This window comes from Orycteropus afer, unplaced genomic scaffold, assembly GCF_000298275.1.
Source record: "Orycteropus afer afer isolate SDZICR_OR568_19922 unplaced genomic scaffold, OryAfe1.0 scaffold00016, whole genome shotgun sequence".
NCBI classification, from domain to species: Eukaryota; Metazoa; Chordata; class Mammalia; order Tubulidentata; family Orycteropodidae; genus Orycteropus; species Orycteropus afer.
This window is the reverse complement of record NW_006921603.1, coordinates 1347173-1354540: the sequence shown is the minus strand read 5'-3', so window position 1 is coordinate 1354540 and position 7368 is coordinate 1347173.

Below are 7368 nucleotides of genomic sequence, written 5' to 3'. Positions count from 1 at the left end.
GGCCCAAGGTGGACCAAAGTGTCACTGTGCTGGGACACCATATAATATGTCCCTATCATGCCATCAGAATTCTAGAGCAGTCTCAAATGTGTAAGGTGCATTGCCTTGTTCAGATAAACTCTTGTGTAAGATATTCTGGCAGTTTTGCAAATATGTATGAATAAAGAGAAATAAGCAAAACCAGATAGAATAAGGGCCAGGGAAAAGTATAAAATGTGGGATTTACCACTACAGCAGATAAGGCTCAAGTATAAAAGGGATATGTGGGACCTAAACTTTGTTTAGGTCTATGACAGTGTTCTTTCACATATATTGTGTTGTTGGTCCCAGCTCATGGCAACCTCATACACAATTGAACAAAGTGCTTCCTGGTTCTGCATCATCCCCATGATAAGTTGTGAATCAAATCATTGTGATTTATAAAGTTTTAATTGGGTGACTAGGAAGCAGATCACCAGGCCTTTCTTCCTGGTCCATGTCAGTATAGAACCTCTGCTGAAATCCATTCAGCATAATTTCAGCTTGCAAGCCTCTCTGACAGACAGGTGGTGGCTTCATATGAGTTGTATTGGCCAGAAATTGAAATCAAGTCTGCACAGGTGAAAATTTTACCTCTGAACCACAACTGTCCCCATTCATTCCTATCTAATAATAATAAAATAATCTAATTATAGATACATACTTAGACATTCAGTATGTGTCAGGCATTGTGATAAATGTTTGGGTGATAAATCTTTACTTTAGAACAACCTAATATGTAAATTGTACTGTTTCCAATGTGGACATGGGGAAAATAAGATATTCATATTTCAAATAACTTGCTGTAACTACAAATTATAAGTTTATAACTATGGTAGAAATTATGCAGACAGTATAAGGCAAACAACGTTACATATGATTCTTGGTTAAAAGTCCATATATAGCATGAGGCCACAAGATTTAGGGCACATATGGATAGGAATCCAGCTACCCATGAAAGTTAGCTGGGAAGAGATGTGAGGGAGATGAGGATTTTAACTAAATATGATGAGGCCATAAGCAAGGATCTTACGCCACTGGGGATTTATAGTGTTAGACACAAAAATTGAGTCCACTAAATAATTTTAAAAATGCTAATATATATTATGAATGAACTATGTGAGGAAAGCTGTGCTATATACCTTGCATTCACACTCTAATCTTCCAAATTACTTATTCTAAGTCATACACCTACAGATTGTCTTAACTGGAATTCTGACCCTGGTCTACCTTACTTTGAAGACTACTTAAATCACATTATATGATATTTTACTTGTAGGAACTGACATAAAAGTGAGGCATACGGACAGCCGTAGTTCCCAAATATGTTCTGGTTCTCGCTAAATGGTTGAGAGAGATGGTATCAATGACTTCAGCTGTGAAGTGCTATTGAAGGTTAAGTGATCCTATATTTTTCACAAATAATGCATCCACAGAAATTATGTGCACATATGCACAATGTGCACAGTGAGCACTGGAAAGTAACACATAAGAGTTTTGTGTGCTTTGCAAAAATCATGTAACACCTGCATTATTTGAGTAAACATATGGTACTCTATACTTGACTGCTAACCAGAAGGCTGGAGATTCAAACCCACCAGCCACTCCTCAGAAGGAAGGTTGGGCAATCTACTTCCATAGTGATACTGCCTCGGAAACCCAAGGAGGAGTCACTATGAGTCAGATCCGACTCGACGGCACATAGCAACAGCAACATACTTCCTGGTAAAGGGGGCTGGTCTACTGATTTGAAAAATAAACAGAAAGGTGGATAAATAAATAAGTACATCTTAATATAGATAGACAATCTTTTTTGAACATATATAAAGTTAGAGTTTATGGAGCTATATGGAAATGTTACACTTTTACTTACCTACCCCACTTAATTGAGCTCATTGTGGAACCCATACATAGCACAAGATACTCTGTGGTTTAAAATAAGGAAAGGTGTGTGTCAGGATTGTAGCCTTTCACCATACCTATTCAATATGTATGTTGAGCAAATAATCTGAGAACCTGGACTATATGAAGAAGAACGTGACATTAATATTGAAGGAAGACTCATTAATAATTTGTGAGATGCAGATGATATGACCTTGCTTAAAAGACTACAGCCTTCAGTATGGATTACATCTCAACATAAAGAAAACAAAAGTCCTCATAACTGAACCAATAAGCAACATCATGATAAATGGAGAAAATATTGAAGTTGTCAAGAATTTCATTTTATTTGGATCCACAATCAATGCCCATGGAAGCAGCAACCAAGAAATCAAATGACATATTGCATTGGGCAAATCTACTGCAAAAGACCTCTTCAAAATGTTAAAAAGCAAAGATGTCACTTTGAGGTCTCAGATGTCCCTGACTCAAGCCACGGTATTTTCACATATGTGTGTGAAATCAGAAAAATGAGTAAGGGAAAACGAAGAACAATTGATGCCTTTGAATTAACGTGTTGGTGAAGAATACTGAATATACCATGGACTGCTGGAAGAAAGAACAAGTCTGTCTTGGAAGAAGCACAGCCAGAATGCTCCTTAGAAGGGAGCATGGTGAGACTTCCTCTCACATACTTTAGACGTGTGATCAGAAGGTACCAGTTCATGGAGAAGGATATCATGCTTGGTAAAGTAGAGAGTCAGCAAAAAAGGGGAAGACCTTCAATGACATGGATTGGCACAGTGGCTTCAACAATGGGCTCAAGTTTATTAATGATTTTGAGGATGGGGCAAGACCGAGCAGTGTTTCATACTCTTATACATGGAGTCACTATAAGTCAGATATGACTCAATGGTACCCAACAACAACATCAACAAGATCTCTATATTTTATTAAGGCTTCTCTTAATGGCTCTTTGGTCTAACAACTGAGAATTAAGGCACTGCCATGTTTCAAAGAGCAAATTACAAGACCAAAGAGAAAGGAAACTGTACTATCTTAAAAAAAATAAAAACTCACTGCCATCGAGTCAATTCTGACTCATAGAGACCCCCATTCGGTTTCTGAGGCAGTAAAACTTTATGGAAGTAGAGTGCCCAGTCTTCTGCAGAGCGGCTGGTGGGTTTGAACTGCCAGCCTTCTGGTTAGCAGTCAAATGTCTTAGGCACTATGCCACCAGAGCTCCTGATGTGCCATCTTATCAAACCAAAATAACTCACTGCCATTGAGTCAATTCTGATTCATAGTGACCCCCACTGGGTTTCCAAGGTGGTAAATCTTTATAGAAGTAGATGGCCCCTATATTCTTCCATGTAGTGGCTGGTGGATTTGAACCACCAACCTTCAGGTTAGTAGTTGTGCAACCAAAAATGCAACCATTGCTGTGGACTTGGATGTGACCCATAACGACCCCTCCTTGGGTTTCTGAGGCAGTATCACTACGGAAGTAGATTGCCCAACCTTCCTTCTGAGGAGTGGCTGGTGGGTTTGAACCACCAGCCTTCTGGTTAGCAATCAAGTGCCTTAGACACTATGCTACCAGAGCTCCTGGTTAGTAGTCTTAGGCAGGCTAAATTTCAGATACTAAGGTTTTATTATTTTATTTGCATATTCTTTTTAAGTATATAATAAAGTAATTCTTCTAGGTTTATATGATATGTATTTAACCATTCTGGTCATACTGTAAGATTTTCAAGGTTAGTATCCATTCTTTTAATATTTTAATGTTTTCCTCTGAAATTATCATAATTTGGTACATAGAGACAGTTTTGTTAGCAGGAACTGAAGTGTTCGGAGTTTTGATATTGCAATAGGCCATCTTCTAAACACTTTACATTCAACCTCACGTTGAAAACACAATCATATCTTCATTTTACATGAGGGAACTGAGATTGAGAGAGATAAATTAATAAATTTGGTTAACATTGAAACCAAATTTTGAGCTCACATTTATTTAATTCTAAAATCTATTAACCATCACATTTTGCAGCTTTAATCTCTGTATTTAGTACATATTTGGTAATTGTTAGTTGATGAATTCCCAAGCAAATTTTTGTATTCATTTTTTACTCCTGTGAATGATTAAAAAAGAATATTTTAGATTATCATAAATTAAATAATACATATGCCTATTCGATCAACTTTTACTGATGTACTTTTGAGTATGTTGTATTTTTTAGAGATGTATTTGGGATGTTATACTCCTTGTCTGCTCTTTTCCACAGTGGCCTCCATTTTGAGAAATTTTGGCTTGCAATGTGTTTGGAGTAACAACAGTTCACTTATTGATAGTTTATCTCCTAGAAATCTCAACCTTCTAGATCACTGCTTGAAAATAAGAGGTTTTTTTTTTTTTTTTTTTTTTTTTTTTTTCCATAAGAAATAGCCAGCATAGTTCTACATGTTTGGAATTGAGTTTTTAAGAGTGAGCTTAAAGTTCAATACCATGTAATAATTTGGTATCTGAGTGAACCAAAAAAATATTTTAAAACTCAATATGTTAAGGGAGGGGCAAAGACAGAGAATGAGTTGAGTCACTGCCTACATCCACAATTCAGTATTACACTGTGGGAAAATAATACACCAATTTTTATTGGGCTGATTCTGATTCATGGCCATCCCATGTGTTACAGAGTAGGACTGCTCTGTAGAGTGCTTTTTTTTTTTTTTTTTTTTTTTGGCTGTAATCATTAGGAAAAAGAGCTGGTTTTTCTTCTGTGGTTCCACTGAATGGGTGAGAATAGTTAACCTTTAGGCTAGTAGCAATTGCAAACCACTTGATAAAGGAACTCTGGTGGTATAGTGGTTAAGGCATTTGGCTGCTAATCAAAAGGTCCATGGTGTGAACCCACCAGCTGTTCCATGGGAGCAAGATGGGGAAATCTGCTTTTGTAAAGATTTACAAGCCAGTGGGGGTCACTATGAGTCAGAATCAACTGGATGACAGTGTTGTTTTTTTTTTTTTTTTTTTAGTTTCATGCTACTCAGAGAACTTCTGTTACACTGTTATGCATAGAGAAAAAGTGTCAGAGTACACCCTACTGCATTAGATATGTTAACTATAAACCAAAATGGTGACAAATAATAGAATTTACAATGGTACTAGGATATATTCTCTAAGAACATTAAGGATCTACTATAATGTGTTTTATAATGAAAACAATTTAAAATATTTATAGTTGGTATTAAAGATTTTTTTCCTTCAATTATATGGAACATTCACAAATGTTTATTAACTCATTCCAGAATGAAAGACATTTTAGTGTTTAAAAGGTTCACACACAGAAAGAAACAATTTGATGGTTACCAGGGAGGGCAGCCAGGATGGATGGCTAGAACAGGTAAGAGGGAGAGCCCCCAAGCAGTGGCAGCTGGCAGACAGCCGGAACAGGTAGGGAGATGGCCAGGAAGTGAGCGGAGTGTTTTGGAACAGCTAAGGGAGATAACTTGTCTGTCAGTTTGTTGTACTGTGGTGGCTTGTGTGTTGCTGTGAGGCTGGAGGCTGTGCCACTGGAGTTTCAAATGCCAGCAGGTTTGCCCATGATGAATGGGTTTCAGCAGAGCTTGCAGACTGAGACAGACTCAGAAGAAGGAAGAGCACATCTACTTCTCAAAGAAGTGGCCAGTGAAAACCTTATAGATAGCAGAGAAACACTGTCTCATGTATTACTGGACAACTTTATGAATAGCCCTGAAACATTGTCCAATATAGTACCAGAAGATGAGCCCCTCAGGTTAGAAGACACTCAAGATATGACTTGGAAAGAGCTGACTCTTCAGAGTAGAGCCTACCTTAATGACACGGATAAAGTAGAGTTTTGGGACCTCCATTTGTTGATGTGGCACAACTCAAAATGAGAAGAAGCAGATGCAAATATCCATTAATAATCGGAACATGGAATGTATGACAAATCAATCTAGGAAAATTTGAAATTGTAAAAAATGAAATGGAACGCATAAAGATTGATATCCTAGGCATTAGTGAGCTGAAATGGACTGCTTTTGACCATTTTGAATCAGACAACCATCATATGATCTACTCTGCCAGGAATGACAATTAGAAGAGGAACAATGTGGCACTCATCATCACAAAGAATGTCTCAAGATTTATCCTGAAATACAGTGCTGTCAGTGATAGGATAATATACATCATTCAAATTTACACAACAACCACCAAAGCCAAAGATGAGGAAATTGAAGATTTTTACCAACTTCTTCAGTCTGAAATTGACTAAACATGCAATCAAGATGTGGTAATTATCACTGGTGATTGGAATGCAAAGTTTGCAAACAAAGAAGAATCATCAGTAGCTAGAAAATTTGGCCTCAGTGATAAAAATGATGCTGGAGATCACATGATAAAATTTTGCAAGACCAACGACTTATTCATTACAAATACCTTTTTCAACAACACAAACACGTGGACTTCACAAGATGGAGTACACAGGAATCTGATTGACTACATCTGTGGCAAGAGGTGATGGAAAACTCAATATCTTCAGCCCAAATGAGGCCAGGAGCAGATTGTGGAACAGACCATCAACTACTCATATGCAAGTTCAAGTTCAAGTTCAAGTTGAAGATTATTAAAACAAGTCCACAAGAGCCAAAATATGACCTTGAATATATCCCTTCTGAATTTAGAGACCATCTAAAAAATAGATTTGATGCATTGAACACCAATGACCAAAAACCAGAGGAACTGTGGGATGACATCAAGAATGTCATCCATGAAGAAAGCAAAGTTCATTAAAAAGACAGGAAAGGAAGAAAAGACCAAAATAGATGTCAGAAGAGACTCTGAAACTGGCCCTTGAGCAGAAAGTAGCTAAAGCAAATGGAAGAAATGACAAGATAAAAGAGCTGAACAGAAGATTTCAAAGGACAGCCCAAGAACACAAAGTCAATTACTATAATTAAATGTACAAAGATATGGAGTTAGAAAGGCAAAAGGGAAGAACATGCTCGGCATTTCTCAAGCTGAAAGAGCTGAAGAAAAAATTTGAGTCTTGAGTTGCAATATTGAAAGATTATATGGGTAAAATATTGAATGATGCAGGAAACATCAAAAGAAGATGGAAGGAATACACAGAGTCACTGTACCAAAAAGAATTGGTCGATGTTTATCCATTTCAAGAGATGAAATATGATCAAGAACCAATGGTACTACAGGAAGAAGTCAAAGCTGCACTGAAGGAATTGATGAAAAACAAGGCTACAGGAATTGATGGAATACTCATTGAGATGTTTCAACAAATGGATGCTGCACTGGAGGCACTCACTTAGCTATGCCAAGAAATTTGGAAGATAGCTACCTGGCCAACTGAATGGAAGAGATCCATATTTGTACCCAATCCAAAGAAAGGTCATCCCACAGAATGTGGAAATTATTGAACACTGTCATTAGTA